The sequence below is a fragment of the Callithrix jacchus genome, chromosome 8 (assembly GCF_049354715.1).
Source record: "Callithrix jacchus isolate 240 chromosome 8, calJac240_pri, whole genome shotgun sequence".
Lineage (NCBI taxonomy): Eukaryota > Metazoa > Chordata > Mammalia > Primates > Cebidae > Callithrix > Callithrix jacchus.
Window position 1 is genome coordinate 119,576,253 of NC_133509.1, and position 18,614 is coordinate 119,594,866.

Here is an 18,614-nt window from a genome sequence, read left to right on the forward strand (position 1 = left end):
AGTTTTCTCAGGTGTTTTTGACATAATCATTTGTCTTATCTACCTTTCCTGAGGATTGTGGTCTCTAGGCACAATGAAAATGGTACTGTATGCCGAGTGCCTTTGAAACCCCTTGGTGACAGCCACTTTGAACAAGGGGCCATCATTCCTTTGCAGGTACTGAGAGTCCAAAGTGATGAATCAACTTCTTAATTAGTACTTTTATCACCTCAGGGGGTTTCTCTGTCGGACATGGAAATGCTTCTGCCCAGTTAGTGAACGTAGCTGCCCCTACCAGTAGATACTGGATGTCCCCTGTCTTTGGAAAATGGGTGGAATCTGTTAGCCAGTTTTCCCCCAGGTAGCCTCCCATTCATTGGATGCCAGTGAGGAGAAGCCATTGATTGAGGTGATTACTCTTAATGCAAGTCTTTCAAGCATTATCAACCTGTTTGATCACCTGTAGCGGATTTTTACCTAAGAATAACCTCTGGGCAAATTGATAGGTTTTATCCTTACTTAGGTGGAAGGCATGGTAAAAGATTTCAAGAACTTTCCATTGTCTGGCAGCTGGTAAATGAAGCTTGCCATCCTCCAACTGGTACCATCCTGAGGACTGAAAGATGTATCTCCAAGAAGTGGCCTATTCTATTTCTGCAGGAGACCACTGAGGTTTTATTTATCTTATGGAGCCCTCCCTGAGTAGAGGGATATCAAGTGGGTCAGAAATCTGGGGTCTTCTCACTGCTGACTTAGCTGCTTGGTGTGCCAACCTATTTCCTTGAGCCATTTCATCCATTCCTTTTGGTAGCCTTTACAATGCAGTACTGCCACTTCCCATGGGGGGAAAACTGAGGTTAACAGTCTATTAATTTCCTGATGGTATTTAATGGGAGACCAATTAGCTCTGAAGAAGCTCCTCTCTTTCCAGATAGTGGCATGGGCATGGAGGACCAGGAAAGCATACTTTGAATAAGTGTAAATGTTAACTGCTTTACCTTTTTAATTCAAGGGCCTTCACAAGGGCAATTAGCTCAGTTAGTTGAGGCTTTGCCCCCAAGGAGAGAGATGCATTCTCAACCACATCATTTAGGGTAACTATTGCATACCATGCTTTATAGATCCCTTGTTCTACACAGAAATGTCCATCTGTAAAGAGAATCTAGTCTAGGTTCTCTTAGGCGGTTTCCCTGAGGTCATCTATGGCCACATAGGTTTACCTTATTATCTGTTTGTAGTCATGTTCAAGCTCTCCAGCTTCCTCTGGGAGGAAGGTGGCTGGATTTGAAGAACAGGTTCTTAACTGGACTGAAGATCCCTCTAATAGCAGAGCTTGATATTTGAGAAAGTGGTTGCTCATTAACTAGAGGCTCCCCTTATAACACAGCAGTCCTGACACATTATGTGGGGTATAAATGGTTATTTCCCACAATTAATTTAGTAGCCTCTGGTACCAGCAAGGCTACCGCTCCAACTTCCTGGAGGCAGGCCAGCCATCCTTTAGCTACTAAATCAAGTTCCTTGCTTAGGTGCCTACAGGTTGCAGGGCTGGACCTTGGGCCTGGGTTAGAACTCCCAGGGTCATTCCCTTCCTTTCTGACACATAAAGATTAAACGTTTTCCCTGTGGGAAGACTAAGGGCTGGTGACTCAAGCAAGGCTTGTTTTACTTGGTCCAATGTGTTTTTACCCTCTGGTTCTGAAATAAGGAAGCGAGTTTTAGCTGCCTGAGTCTTCTTTATTAGGTGATATAAGGGATGAGCTATTTTACCATACCCAGGTATCCATAGTCTGCAGAATCCTCTAATGCTCAAGAATCCCCTTAGTTGCTTGAAGGCTTTGGGGAGGGGAAAGGAGAAAATTGGTCTAATCTTTTATTTATCCAAAGTCCTGGTCCTGTCTGACAAGACTAGATCTAGATATTTCACCGAAGTCTGACAGAGCTGAGCCTTAGATTTTGAGACCTTATATATTCTGTTAGCCAGAACATTAAGAAGAGCCTTACTGCCTTCCTGAAATATTTCCTCAATTGTGGCACAGAGGAGAATGTCATCTACATATTGTAAAACTTTAACCTGAGAATAAAGAAACTCAGAGAGGTCTTTGGACAATGTCTGCCCAAACAGGCGGGGGCTACTTCGGAATCTCTGCAGTAACACCTTCCAGGTTAGCTAGGTGGTATGTTTGGATGGATCCTCAAATGCAAATGAATATTAGAACTCAGGGTGCAACAGTATGTAGAAAAACGCATTCTTTAGGTCCAGGACTATGCACTATTTAGTTTCCTCAGGAATTTGACTTAGCAGGTATATTTGTTTTCACACTGCTGATAAAGAAATACCCAATACTGGTCAATTTACAAAAGAAAAAGGTTTAACTGGACTTACAGTTCCACATGGCTGTGGAAGCCTCACAATCATGGTGGAAGGCAAGGAAGAGCAAGTCACATCTTACATGGATGGCAGCAGGCAAAGTGAGATCTTGTGTAGGCAAACTCCTGTTTTGTAAAAGTATCAGGTCTCATGAGACTTGTTCGCTATCATGAGAACCATGCAAGAAAGACTTGCTGCTGTAATTCAATCACTTCCCACCAGGTTCCTCCCATGACACATGGGAATTGAGGGGTCAAATTCAAGATGAGATTTGGATGGGGACCCAGCCAAACCATAAGAGCAGGTTATAGAGATTGGAAATCACCAGGTGAATTGAAACCACAGCTGCATTAACAAAGCAGAAATCCTGGACCAGTTTCTATTCCCCATCGGGTTCTCATACCCCCAATACTGGGGTATTAAAAGGGCTGTTGCAGGGTTTGAGGAGGCCTTGAATACTCAAGTTATCAAGTCCTTTCCTAACTTCTAGTCCTTTCTAGTCCTTTTCTAACTTCTTGTTTCAGGGAGATTGTCTCTGGTTATGAAAAGAAGTTAGTCCTTTCCTAACTTCTGGTTTCAGGGGATATTGTCTCTGGTTATGTCTCTGGTAAAGGTGGATCCAGATTGGCTTGGCAGTTGTGGTTCAGCCAATTTTCCCTTGAGTTTTCCAAACCACTGGGTTAATATTTGTGTCCACTAGGGGGAGACAAAGAATTCGTCCTGGAGCCATCAGGTTGGTGGTTCCCATATGGACCAGAGTATCCCTACCCAGCAGAGAATTTGGGCTTTCAGGCATGATTATAAAGCTGTGGGTAAACAAGAGGTCTCCCGAGTTACAACTAAGAAATTAGGGAAAATATCAGGTTAAAGGCCTTCCTGAGACACCACTCACAGTCATGATAAGAGAGGACGAGGAGAGGATAACTGAAAGTCCTACTTCAGTGTCCAGAAAGAGGTTCACTTTCCTACCTCTGATATTCAGACTCACCCAGAGCTCCTGTATGGTAATGGTGGTCTGGACCACCAAAGCGGGGAAGAGGGGCCTGGGACCCATCAGTCCTGCTGGACCATTTGGGAGATGGAATTTGTGACCTGCAGCTCCACAGACAGTCCACTCTCTGGTGGCCCCCATTGCAGATTAGACAGGGCAGAGGTGGCTTCCTCATGCTGTCTGGACAGTCCTTTGTAAAATGTCCTGACTTGCCACATTCATAGCAGTTAACATGTACATCCTGGAGATTCTGGGGTTTGTAGGCCTGAAAGGTAACCATAATGCCTCCACCTTTTTCTAGTGTACTTCTTTCTCTCCTGGGCCTCCTCCCTATCTCTGTTGTAAAATGCCAAAGTGGCCACTTTCAGGAGGCTCTCTAAAGTACTATGATATGGTTTTGTTGAGTTCGCACCCAAATTTCATCTTGAATTGTAGTTTCCATAATCCCCACGTCATGGAAGAGACCAGGTCAAAATAATTGAATCATGGGGGTCGTTTACACCATTCTCTTCTTGTGAGAACTATACCACAAAATCTGATGGTTTTATAAGGGACTTCTTCCTTTGCTAGGAACTCATTCTTTCCCCTGCCACCCTGTGAAGAGATGCCTTCTACCATGATTGTAAGTTTCCTGAGGCCTCCCTGGCCATGTAAAACTGTGAGTCAATTAAACCTGTTTCCTTTATAAATTACCCAGTCGCAGGTATTTCTTCATAGCAGCATGAGAATAGATTAATACAGTAGTAAATTGGTAACTCAAAGAGTGGGGCATTGCTGTAAAGATACTAAAAACGTGAAAGCGACTTTGGAACTAAATAATAGGTGGAGGTTGGAATAGTCTGTAGGGCTCAGAAAAAGACAGAAACATGTGGAAAAGTTTGAAACTCCCTGAATATTTATTGAATGGTTTGAACAATGAAGCTCAGGCTGAGGTGGTCTCAGATGGAGACATTGTTGGCAACAGGAGTAAAAGTGACTCTTGCTATGCAAGGAGACTGCAATATTTTGCCCCTGCCCTAGAGATTTGTGAAACTTTGAACTTGAGAGAGATGACTTAGGATATCTGGTGGAAGAAATTTCAAAGTTTCAAAGCATTCAAGAGGAAGCATAGCATAAAAGCTTGGAAAATAATGTAGCCTGACAGTGAGATAGAAAATAAAAACCCATTTTCTAGGGAGAAATTCAAGCCTGCTACAGAAATTCACAAAAGTAACAATGAGCCAAATATTAATCACCAAGACAATGAGGAAACTTCTCCAGGACATGACAGAGACCTTTGCAGCAGCACCTCCTATCACAGGTCTTGAGGTCTAGGAGGCAAAAATGGTTTTGTGGGCCAGCCTAGTGTAGCCTCAAAACCTGGTGCCCTGCATCCCAGCTTCTTCAGCTCCAGCTGTGGCTAAAAGGGGTCAACAGTCAACTCAGGCTGTTGCTTCACAAGCTGCAAGCCCTAAGCCTTGTGCTTACATGTGGTGTTGGGCCTTCGAGTGCAAAAAAGTCAAGAATTGAGGTTTGGGATCTTCTGCCCAGATTTCAGAGGATTTATGGAAATTCCTGGATGCACAGACATAAGTTTGCTGCAGAGGCAGAGCCCTCATGTAGGACCTCTGCTAGGGCAGTGCAGAAGGAAAATGTGGGGTTAGAGCCCCCACACAATGTCCCCACTGGGGCACTGCTTAGTGGGGCTGTAAGAAGAGAGCCACAATCCTCCAGACCCCAGAATGATAGATCCACTGACAGCTTGCACTGTAGACCTAGAACAGTTACAGATACTTAGTGCCAGCTTATGAAAGCAACCAGGAGAAGGCTGTATCCCACAAAGTCACAGGGCCAGAACTTTCCAAGACCATGGGGGCTTATCTCTTGCATCAGCATGCCCTGGATGTGAGATATGGAGGCCAAGAAGATCATTTTGAAACTTTAAGTTTTATTGACTGCCCTATTGTATTTCAGACTTGCATGGCACCTGTAGCCTCTTTGTTTTGGCTAATTTCTCCCATTTTAAATGGCTATATTTACCCAATCCTGTGTCTTCATTGTATCTAAGAAGTAGCTATTTTACTTTTGATTTTATAGGCTCACAGGTAGAAGGGACTTGCCTTTTCTTAGAATAATCTTTGGATTTGAATGTTGAGTTAATGCTAGAATGAGGTAAGACATTGGGGGACTGTTGGAAGGGCATGATTGTGTTTTGAATTGAAATAACATGAGATCTGGGAGGGACCAGGGGCAGAATAATATGATTTGGCTGTGGTCCCACCCAAATCTCCTCTTGAATCCATAATATACAAATATCATGGGAGGGACCAGGTGGAGATAATTGAATCATGAGGCAGTTTCCCCCATCCCATACTTGTGACAGTGACTGAGTATTCATGAGATCTGATGGTTTTTATAAGGGGCTTCTCTCTTCCCTGGGCACTCATTCTCTCTCCTGGCACTCTGTGAAGATGTGCCTTCCACCATGATTGTACGTTTTCTGAGGCCTCCCTGGCCATGCAGAGCTGTGAGTCAATGAAAACTCTTTACTTTATAAATTACCCAGTCTTGATTGTTTCTTCATAGCAGAGTTAGAACAGACTAATACATACTATCTTGTCTCATGACCTGTTTCTGCATCTTCCTCCTGATATCAAGGGCTGCCTGAGTAATAAATTTATCCTTTAGGATTAGTTGTCCCTCAACTGGATCAGGAGATTGAGAAGTGTGCTTTACCAAGGCCCCTCTTAGTCTTTCCAGGAAGGCAGAGGGATTTTCATTAAATCCCAGGGCTATCATGCATAGTTTGGAGTAGTTGAGATGCTTATTTCTAGGCCTTTGTAAGTGTTCCATTATACACAGCTGAATGTATTTCCTATTCCATTCCATTTCATCATTAGGATCCCATTTAGGGTCTTCTAATGGTACTGCTACTCTTCCAATCGGATAAGGCTCATCTTCTTCCCTGATGCTATATGAGACACAAAGCTCATCCCCAAATCTCTCTGCCACTTGCAGAGTAGCCTGATTATCAGTGTCAGTCAGACTTTGATTCAAAGGTAACATAACGTCTTTCCAGGAAAGTTCAAATACTTGAGATAAATTCTGGAAAGCCTCTCTATACCTGTCAGGGTCATGTGAAAATTTGCCAAGGTGCCCATAATTTGGCTTAAGTCCAGTAAATGAAGGGGGCCTGCACCTTACTGGGGGCATATTCACCAGACATCTGTTTTAGGGGCAGGAGTGAGACTGGGATCTGTCTAAAATGAGGACTTTTAGAAGAGGGAAAGTGAGAGAGAGAAACTGGATAGGAAGGATGGGGTGGACTTGGAGTAGCAGACGCAATGGGAGTTGGCTCTCCTGCTGGAGGTGGCTCTGGAGTTTCTCTAGTTCCCTGGCATTGCCCCTTGCAGCCTCTCCTGAGATGGCCAATGCGAGGGCTGGATTAATCCCACAGTGTCGGCAAAGGTCTGAGTTACTCTGCAAGGCAAACAAAGCCTGAACATATGTGATCTACCATCTGCTCTTCAATTTGCAGCAAACGTCCAGCTGCAGGATAGTGTCAGATGGCTTCCTGAGGCCAAGCCAGTTATTTCCACAAATTACAATTTGGCCAAACTCATGTGCAAAGAGCTATGAGGTGTTGTTTTTTTCTCCAGAGTCTGAGGGTCAAAGCAGTCCCAATGATTCAGTAAACACTCCAGAGGAATCTAGACTGAGGATAGTTGGTTACCCATCTGAAAGTGAGGAAAAGATGTGTCTCTTAGTTCCTTTCTCTCTTTCAGTGAAAACACAGGATGTATGAGGGACAGAAAGAAAGGGAATCCCCTTTTCATCTTCCATCATTTTATCCCCAAGTCCCAGCAACTACTCAGGTACTGCTCATGGATTCCAGTGTGACCTTCACCCATGAAGCAGTGGGGCCTAGATGGTAGGATTCATTCATACTCCCCTACCTGCTCCCTATTACCTCTGCTGTCAGTAACCTTTGAAGTCTGTAGACCTTGCCTATGCCATGAATATAAATATGGCCTCCTTCCATGAAGAGGGGCCTAATAAGCAGGATTAGTCCTGCCTACCTATGCTGTGCCTTTTGACTTCCATTGTTGCCTGCCTTTGGATAACTCAGATCTAGTTTTCCTTTCTAGGGTTTCAACCAAATCTTGAAATTGAGTTTGTGGTAAATGGTATGTCAGGGTTGTTCATGAGTTCATTTAAATTAAGTCTCAGAGAGCCCTCGCCAAATTTACAGCCAGCTGCTTATGGGGCTGCTCCTCCATTGCTTCCCTACAGGGTGCTAAAGTGAAGTTGTGAAACCAGGCCCTTCTCAAACAAAGGAGGCAAAAGAAGTCCCATGAATTGGAGACCTAGCCTAGTGAGATGCTTCCTAGAAGAAAAAAAAACACTTCTCACATTGAAAAGCCCCCAGTATTTGCAGGGCTATGTGAAATCCTGACATGGTGGAAAAAAGAAAAAAAAACTGCTTTAGTGTAGGGAGGGAATGGTGCCTAGGGGAAAAAGACTCTTGCTCTATGCACATTGTTTTTTCGACAGGGGGAATAAAGTCTTTTAACTGCTGCATACTCCCTGTTTCTCAGAATAGATGAAAACCACATCGTTATAAATTACATTTGTGATGACTGGGCCAAGTGCTCATCCTACCCAGTAATATCTTTGTAGTCTGCAGCAACACTCTTAACATTATAAAAGAAGAGATAGGAGCCACTACAATCCATGAAAGAAGGAGGGAAATGGCATAGAAAAGTCCAGGGGTCTTGGCTGAAACCCTAGTGGGTGGTCACGGACTGGAACCAGTCAAGGAGCCTTCAGGCAAGGCTAAGGTGTGGCCTTGGTCAGATGCCTTCAGTTGCCCTGGAACCTTATTCCAACCCATCCAACAGCTAGAATGCCACGAAGAGAAACAAAGCCAAGATTCCCTACACACAAGAGTCACAGGGGACGGGGGGGGGGGTGGCAGGGTCCCCCCCCAGCACCCTGCTCTCTGTATCTGCTCCGTTTGCTCTTAACTAGCTAATCAGAGGTTCGCTTCTTTGTCTGCCTTCAGAGAAACATCTAAGGACAAGAAGCCTCGGAAAGAAAAGTGAAGAATGATGAGTTCTTCTGATGAATCCCAGACAAGCCCACAGACTACTAGGTGAAACCTATGGAAAAAGAAGGGACTCAGACAAAGCAAGCTATTAAAAACGCAGAAGAGAGAGAAACCCAACTGAATGGGACATTTCCAAAGTGTTACTCTGCTGAACTGGCATGAGATACTAGTAATTCACCCCTGAGATACATTATCAACGACTTTTACAACTCTCTTGAAATCCCGAGCATGTAAAAGAATGGTACTGTACTTTAAATACTGTCTTCTCAACTTTGTCATTAAAAATGACAATGTTTTCAGTAGATTTAATAAAGCACTACTAAATGTCTTTTAGTTTCTTCATATGTATAGTTACTCTGAACTGAATGATTCATTTTAGCTAGACGAATAGGCACATTGTGAAAATCTCTTTATAGGAACAAAGAGACAAGGTGTTGGCAGTATTCTTTGTCTCACAATATGAAAGATTTCAAAGACTTCTTTTAAAATATTTAAAAGCAAGTAGTTGAGACACATGCTACCTCCCTAAAGTAACATCAGTTAATTTATTTAAACTGCTTCAATTTGTACTTTGAGTCACAGATACTGTAGGACAAGCAGGACAGCTTTATAGCCAAAAACAATGGCTTACTTAAGGCCCGAGTCAACTGATATGGTCAAAAAATGACATTATTAATCAGGAAAACCAGAATGTGATCTCAGGTTTTGCCATTTCTGGCCAGACAACTTTAAGGTACTTATTTACTAAAGTTTCTCGGCTACAGTTTTCTGTTTTATTAATGCATATAATCAATATTTATAAAAGGAGAAAGCTAGACAAAATCAGTTTTTGTATAAGTGAGCCAGTTGTCACTGGAGTGAGAGGAATGGTGCATGAACAAGCATCAAATTGCACTAAAAAATCTGGATCATCAAATGATCAAGATGACTCTTAATGTTTTGATGACCACTCACAAAATATCTCAGCTGGGTATTGGAAATTCCCCAAAAGAGAAAGCACATTTCAGGTTCAGAGCTCTCTTAGGAAGAATATATAAATATAATTAAGCAACACTGTCTTTTTTATTTGTTGTTGCAATTATTTTAATGATTTTTATTTTATTTTATTTTTGAGACAGTATCTCACCAAGTTTCCAGGGCTGGAGTGTAGTGGCACGATCTTGGCTCACTGCAACCTCCACTTCCTGGATGCAAGTGATTCTCCTGCCTCAGTCTCCCCAGTAGCTGGAGCTACAGGTGTCTGCCACCGTGCCTGTCTGATTTTTTTATTTTTAGTAATGATGGGGTTTCACCATGTTGGCCAGGCTCAGGCTGGTCTTGAACTCCTGACGTCAAGTGATCTGTCCACCTTGGTCTTCCAAAGTGCTGGGACCACAGGTGTGAGCCACCATGACCAGCCAGTTATCATTAGTTTTAGATAATCCATTATCATTTAATAAAATTTCTGAGGGCATATTTCGTGCTATTTTATTTCCTGCTGCCTGACAACAATAGCATTGCAGTTTCTTTTTTCCTCTTCTTTTATAGATAATTTCCATGTCCCTTAAAAGCGAAATGGGCAACACAAAGCCTAAATTATTAATTAATTAATTCGGTCATTACTTCATTCATTCTTTATTGTGGAAAAAATGTGAAATAAAAATTACTATTTTAATCATTTTTAAGTTAATTTTTAATCCTTTTCACTTAGCATAATGCCTTCATGTTTCATCCATATAATAGCATGTGTCAGAACTTCCTTTTCTGTAAGACTGAATATCATTTTATGACATGTATATAACACATTTTATTTATCTATTCAACCATCTATGGATACTTATGTTGCTCCTGCCTTTTGGTTAGTGTGAATAATGGTGCTACAAATGTGAGTATTCAAGTAACGTTTTGAATGTTCTTACTTTCAAATTTTTTGACATATGCTTAGAAGTGGATATGCTGGATTATATGCTAATTCTGTATTTACTTTTTAAGGATGTACAATACTGTTTTCCATAGCGGATGCATCATCTTACATTTCTATCAGTAATGAGTACTGGTTGCAATTTCTCCACCAACATGTGATTTTCTGTTTTTGTTTGCTAATAGCCACCCTAATTGGTGTAAAGTAGTATCTCATTGTGATTTTGATTTGCATTTCCCTAATGATTAATGATGTTGAGGATCCTTTTATATGCTTATTGGTCATTTGTACATCTTTAGAAAAACGTCTTTGCAAGTCTTTTGCATGTTTTAAATTAGGTTTTTTTTAATAAAAAAAAAATAAACAGGACCTACATTTTAATGACAGAGAAGCAAAAATAAAAGTACTGAAACCTAAGTGGCCTCGCTAAGTTATGGTTCAAGAGCCAAGGTGATTACCAAGGTTGGAATAACTAGCTTGTTAGGGAGTAAAAGATGCTACATTAAGGGGAATCATCATTCTGCATCTTACTAAGAATATTTTGTCTATGAATGGCATCTTACTAAGAATATTTTGTCTATGAATGGCAAAAAAAGGTTGTTTCACAAATATTAAGAAGTAAATGGCTACATGAGTTCAAGAAATTATACTAATGTCATTGCTATGAAAATAGAAAACAGTAATTTGTCACACTACCCTCATTTAAATGTATTTAAATAAACTTCTTTTTATTTCTTCAATCTGTCACGCACAAGCCGTATGCAATTGAAAATACCATCAAGAATAACGTAAAGAACGTTTCTCTTCATTTCAAATGAGAAACAACAATATACAGATAGAGGTCCTCTATCTCTATCCTCAAGACACTGATAAATTCTCTAAAAAATAATGAAGGCTGGTATACTATCCCATCAAAATAGGTTTTTTCTTAATTTGGTTTCCAAATTCTAGCATTCCATAGAAATTAAACAGGTGTCACATGAGAAATAATTCTGCAATTTAATAAAGTATGGTGGTTAAACACAGTTAAAAACAGTACATTACTATAAACTCAGAATTATTATTAAAATAACGTGCATTGTAAATCTTTGTAAAAGGAACATAGTATAATATAATTTTGAAACATCTTTCTATTTGGAATTGTGTCTTACTAACTGGCTACCCTTTCACTGCTTCATTCTTTGTCTGGTATCTAATGGGTCCTTAGTCAACGTCAATGTTATCTGAAAAGATGAGTGAGATCTGAGCAGGAGGAAAGGCAGATACAGTACTCAGATAAGCAAACACATCTTAAGAGAATTACTTATTGTGCACCAGAAAAAGGTACATTTTCTTGTTGCTAAGAAAAACAAAATTAACAACAACAACAAAACCCAGAAACATCTTCACCAGAACTTGTTTTAGTTGAGAGTAGAAGCCACAGATTGTTAGGTTTTCTATTGCCAACATCATTTCTTCAATTATTTTCTAACCTTTAATATCAATTGCATCATGAGCCGAGGGCAGGGAACTCTTCATTTTAGTGGCAATTGGTTTATTTCACTGAAATATGATAAATGATTACTCTTAAGACAGAAATGCAAACATTATTAATGAGTAATGAAATAAACTACTCAGATCTTTAAATTGTCCAGGCATCAAATTTGATTCTGTGACCTTCTAATGTAGGAAATTTCAAGAGGTAGGCTAAATTCACTCTGAAACAATGTTTATTTCTGTTTGTTGTACATTTAATGGCCTTTCAAGTTGTCTAAAATCATCCTGTTCCCATGATCTGGAAAACATCTGCATAAAGCATCCTGGAGGCCTTTTACGACATATGAAAAGGCTTGAACTCCAAGAAGAGCATTGAATGCCCCTTCAAGAGCTTTTAACTGCTGCAGACATCACAATGGTCCCATCAGTCTGGACAAATTTCCACTTCCCTTATACACTGGGCACTTGCTTATATTATCATCATGCAACTCCCATCTTCATGAGTCTTTAAAGTTTGTTTCCTCTGTCTGGAAAATCCCATTTCCATCACTCTCTTTCCTCCTTATTTTTCAGGTCTCTTTAAGGTCTATCTTCCACCAGAGCATCAATATCAATCCACCCTTAATAGGTAAAGAGTCCCTCCTATAAATTTTTTTACTTTGTTCTTCCTCCGTTAAACCACTTATGACACTGCATTTCAAACTGCCTGTGCAGTCATCTGTTTCCCCCATTAGAGTTGAAGGGGACTAACATGACTTTTCTCCCCTTACCTTTTTATCTGTAGGGTCTAAGACAAAGCTGCTAGGTAGCAATTGCTCAAAAATATTTGTTGAATGGATGCATGTAGGTATTTATTCTGTTAATAAATCATTCCATAGATATATATGCCCTGGTTCAAAAGTAGTGAACATGCTGGGCAAAGTCTCTGGACTTGTAGAACTCAGTTGTGAGAAGGACGAAAAGCAAGTTCACAAATAAATACGTAATATTGTGACAGCTGTTTGTAAATGCTAATAATAACAATTTTTTTTTTCTGTAAAGGGGAAAACAGTGGTTGAGATGTGGATAGGCTATTACAAAATCAAAAAAGCAGGCAAATTTTAAATCAAGAGAAGCCACGTATTTGTTCATAAAAACAAATGGAGTACATTGAAGATGAGTAAATAGGGAACAGTGCAAAGATTTTTTTTTTGTCAAAGATACTGTGAGTACCAAATTTTATCTGAAAATACATTCACCAACAGTAGTGTTTTATTTATATTTCTTAGAGGCAATTCGTGATCATGAAAAAAAGATAAGAAGTAAACAATGCATTGACTATATAGACATATATGTAGATAAACATAGATATACAATGTGGGTATGGATAGAGACAGTCAAGTAAATATTAAAATTGTATAATGCTTTTCAATAACAACTGAAAGATAACCACGATCTTACCATAGAGAGATAAGCAAACACTGTATGTAGACATCTTAAATCAGGCTTAAGCAGAGTTGGGAAGAACATGACAGCAAATCAGTGGAAAGGTTTCATGCTTGAACCTTACTGCAACAATAAACAAAACCATAAATCAGTAAATAAATTAAAACTGTGATTTTTATTTATTTGGAATTGTGACTTTTTCATTCCCAAATCTTGACACATTCCTTGCCATAGAAACACTATGAAGCATCTGGTTGTAGTAGCATGGGCTAAGTGCACAGTGTGGAGTAGAAATGAAATAACGGTCTGATTGTTGGCTTGGCTTGTTTTAGCATGTATTCTGAGTGTGCAAATCTTTCTTTTCCTCTTGTTACTTAAGGAGCCCCTGGAACTCAGTGTTTTTTATAATTAACAAAAAAGATCAAAACATTATTTAAAAATTATGTCATCTATAAAGTATTCAAGGGGCTAGAAATTATCTTTTTATTCAAGCTACAGAAACTGACTACAAATACTACTTGCATATACGACATAGCAATTTAATGCAAATAACACCTGATATAAAGAACAGGATTTTTTCATAAAACGTAGATATGAGAGACACAATCTTCATAATAAGATCATTATGTATATGAAAATGAAACAAACAGGCCCACCTTATTATTATTACCCAATAATGATAAACTCACTTTTTATTAATCTTCCACCTGATGCACAGCTATAATCACTAATGCCAGAGCATCCTCTCATTTAATAATTGAGGCAGTTATCATATTTACAAAGATGCCAGGGAAATTCTTGCAACCTTGCTTAGATTTGACAAGTATTCATTTGCTATAAGATTGCCAGCAACACATTAGATACGATTAGATGAAAAATAATTTCCATTTGAATCATGCGATCTTTGTGTTCTTTCTTTATTAAAAACACACAATACACTTGAAATGTACAATTGTATGCAAATGATTATTCATGGCATACAAAGTACTGTTTATGTAAAAAAAATTAGTCTCTATTTTTACGTCTAAATGTACTGAAATGTACTGGGATTGAACACATCTGTTGGAAGAGTTAGATGGGAACCTCGCAGCATGCTTCTCTTTTCTGAACCAGCTCACTGGCACTTAAAACAGAACTAAATAATCTTGCTTGATTTTCTTTTGTCCCAGGAGGAGGATAACTTCTGATTACCTCTTTGGGGAACAAGCACATTTGTTCTGCCTGCAGCTAGGAAGTGAAGGCTACCGACCATTCAGAAATTGTAATTCAGGTTCATGCTGCAAATAGTGAACAATATGTGAAACACAGAGGTCTAAAGGCTTAGTCACTACATCTGAGAGATGTCCATTCACAAATAAGAACTAGAAACAGGATGGAGAGAATATATCTTCATAATTGCATAAATGAACTTTGCCAGTAGGTGTAGAAATTGAAATAATTAGGTAAAAGGAAATTATAGATCACCATGGTAGGGGATGAAAATGAATAGGAACCTTAGGGGTCTAATAAGAATAAGATGTCCTACTATAAGAATTACAAACATTTGCTCATCCTCGTCTATATCACAATTAGATCAATGAAATAGCTAGAAGCTTTTAGTTCTAACTCACATATTCATTGAGGAATATTGTTGAGTTTTGTATGTCTGACAGGGCAGGAGGGAAAAAGTAGAGTATAAGAGCATTGCACTTCAGCCTGGGCAACAGAGCAAGACTCCATCTCAAAAAAAAAAAAAACAAAAAACATAGAATGATGCATCGCAGACATACAGCAGCCAAAATCTCAAATCTATGTCAAGCTCTCTCCTAGACTTACTTCTATGTAAAATTACTTGTCTCAAAGAGAAGTTATGAAACACTGTTTAGGGACTCAAAATTCAAAGACGCTAGAACTTAAATGAACCGGTAAAACCTCAAGCTAGTCTTCCTGAGACCTCTCCAAATGTAATGTGCATAATTTCTATTTATTTGTGAAATATATTTGTCTGATGATAGATTCCTACATTAATTTAATATTTTTATGTTATTCGTATGTCTATACCCCTTATACATGGTTGTCTTTATTGGTACGTGTTCTTGTTTTATTTAAGTATACCACCTTAAGTAAAAAGCTGTGTCCATGAATGATTTTAGGTTAACATATTTTTAAGAGACTCATATTTTAAACATTAATTCATTTGCTATTTAAAGGAGTATTACAGTAAAGTTTTTATAGGATTTGTTACCTCTAATTGATCTTGTGTGTAAGTTAACATTGATACACACTAGGTATGTTTAAGAGAGATTTCTAATACAGTTGTTGGTTACTCTTAGATAATCACAGTCTTTGTGATTATCTTTGTATTGAATCAGTCACAAGCCTTGCCCTTCAAAGATTGGTCTGTATAACAGCACTGGCATTCTCTGGAAGCATGTTATAAATGCAGACTCTTGATCTGAATCTATTAAATCAGAATTTGTGTCTTAATAAGATACTCTGATAATCATTGCTCATTGAAATTCGAGAAGCACTTACCTAAACAATTTTGTTTGTAACTTGTTTTATAGATACTGTTCAAAAAAAAAAAGCACCTTAGACAAATTAAATTTAACAGTTTAATTGAGCAAAAATGATTCATGAATCTGGCAGCCCCTGAACCAGAATAGATTCAAAGACACTCTAGCACAGCTGTCTGGTGGAAGAATGTTTATGAACAGAAAAAGGGAAGCAAGGCACAAAAACAGCTGGATTGGCTATTTCTCAGCGTTTGTCTATGTGAACATAGTTTAAACAGTTGGCCACCCTTGATTGACTGAAACTTGGTGGCTGCCAGAAAACTACACTGCAATCTGTTTGTACATACAGTTAGCTTACAGTTCACTGTGTCAAGAGAAACCTTTAACCTAAACTTAAAATACGTAAAGAGGGCCAGGCACAGTGGCTCATGCATGTAGTCCCAGCACTTTGGGAGGCCAAGGCAGGTGGATCACAAGGTCAAGAGTTCGACACCAGCTTGACCAACATGGTAAGACTCTGTCTCTACTAAAAATACACAAAAAATTATCCAGCGTGGTGGTATGCACCTGTAATCCCAGCTATTCAGGAGGCTAAGAAAGGAGAATTGCTTGAACCCAGGAGGTGGAGGTTGCAGTGAGCTGACATTGCACCACTGCAATCCAGCCTGGGCAAAAGAGCAAGACTAAAAAAAAAATTGTAAAGAGGCAGCTTTAGGCTGAACTTAAATTAACAATTCATATGGTGCTAGCATGGCAGTGTTTCTGATGGTGATGGGGATGTCAGTGACTGTGTTGCCCTCATGGTATTGTGGTAATTGTGGTGATTTGGGTGGTAGTTGTGGAAGTGATGGTAGAAGCATCAAGCTACTTTCCAGGTCCCACTAGGTGAGGACCTAAGTATATCACTTCAATACTAAAATATTATTGGAAAAATACTAAATACAAATGCAAAATTATATTTACCAGAAATCCTATGGAGAAAATTTTATGCATTTAAGGATGAAATACTGACAGATCCTTTGAAAAGGAAATGAGATCCCCAAAATTTATGCCAGAGAAGACCTGAGGGTGGAAGGGTCTGGCTAATGGGCAGATGATTTTCAGGCCAGAACTGAATTTAACCTAATAGAGTGAGTTTCGCCATACCACTTTCAGCAAAACTTCCCCAAACATTCAGTTGTTTAAATAAATGTTAACCAAATAGTTAATATAATTTTAAAGCATAGATACATCAGTAGCTTTTCCATAATACTAAATTATTCATATGCCCAATGTGTCCTTATGTCTTAGTTCAGCCCCAATTACCATGAATCTTTGTATATAAACATCTTCCTGCTTTTCTTTCCCTCCGTAAAGCAACATTTAATACAGGAATAATATACAGTTTAAAAGGGCTGGATAAAGGAAGATCCTTACTTCTGTATAATTTTTATGAACAATCAGCTCTTCCTCTTTAACTTTTTAGGCCTGTGGCATTTTCCATGATGCTGTTCTAACTCAATAGGATTAAAGTCTGGGGACTTGTAAAGAAAATACTATCTGCATTTATTGCTTAGTTATAATCTCACTCTGCAGTGCGTAATGTTTCTACTGTAGGCATTTTGTGACGGGGATCAAATTTTGTGAAAGGCAGTTGGCAATAGGCCATCTGAGAGCACTGAATGTGGCACTCCTGTGGCTTAAGTCAGTGCTTTCTCGTTTGGTGTCAACACAGCACCATCATGTGCTTGGAGGTCACTGGGAGACCCTAGCATAGCATATTAAAAGAGTAACTTGGAGCTGCTTAGTCAAGGAACTTTCCCTACTGATAATTTAAAAAGAAAATATTAACAAATGCCCACAATCATTCCCCGACCTAGGTCCTTCTACAGTTCTTTATGGACTGGTATTGTGTTATCATATTTGAATGACAAGATGACAAGAACTAATTCTTGATACAGCACTTCATTCTGAATGCATCACCTCTTTATAATTGCAAAGTGAAAGGCAGATTTAAAATATTTTTCTTTCATTGAAAAAAGCAACAACAACAACAAAATTAAAAGCCTAAAAAAGAGAGGGGAGGGTGAGTGTGTTTATCTTGTAAAGCCATGATATGTGCCATCCTTCAGGAAAACAATTTTGAGGGGTTAATATTCACAGTATCTGTCTAGGGCAGAAAACTGAACTACCTCTCTGGAGTTCTGCTGTCAATTCATCAGGATAAATAAGAGTCTGCAATCCAGCACATTTCAGATGAGAAACAGGCCTTAGGCTGCTTCTGGCATATTTCATTAGCAACCTTTCTGATCACAGGGTAATAGCTAACGAAAAATATGTGTGTCATACAATGCAATGAGGACCAAAACAGGTGGTCAGAAAGAAAAAGAAAAGAAGAAAAAAAAAATCCTCCATCACAGTTTTCTGACTCCTGTAGCTTAAGTGAAAGGAACAGAAATAGACTACAACATAATATATAATGAGTTAATATATAAACAAACCATTTATCTTTTTACTTGCTTGTTTTTAGGTTAGAGTGAACTAGAATGAACAATTCTACTTACGAAATCTTTGTTATTGTTTCTTTCATTTTATCGTCACTTATTTAGGGGCCTATAAAATATAAGTACTTACTTTAAATATTTGGGATGAGGTGTTAATTAAAAGAAGATCATAATCTTTGAGTCCTTCTAGCAAGTTGAAGGGATTTGTTGTATGCTTTCACTTGAATATTTTTGTATCTTATTGGATTAAAAAGCTTTCAGGTCCCTGAAAAAAATCAAATATGTATTTTTCTATTAATAGGTAAACTTTTGGCATACTGCTTAGTCTTATTGAGTGCAAGATTTCTTGTATTCAAAATGGAAAATAATTACAGCCATATTATTATTGTATGGAGACTTACTGTG

General features: G+C 38.9%; 1 long non-coding RNA gene across 1 annotated transcript in view; it reads right to left on the reverse strand.

Annotated features, from left to right (window-relative positions):
- Window positions 1-18,467, reverse strand: part of LOC118145002 (uncharacterized) — a 46,762-nt gene extending 28,295 nt beyond the window's left edge. The window contains exons 1-2 of the long non-coding RNA XR_004730044.3: window positions 18,340-18,467; window positions 13,247-13,354 (exon numbers count right to left, since the gene is read on the reverse strand). This is a non-coding gene — a long non-coding RNA (uncharacterized LOC118145002). The remainder of the gene's footprint in view (window positions 1-13,246; window positions 13,355-18,339) is intronic.
- Between the last annotated feature and the right edge of the window lie 147 nt (window positions 18,468-18,614).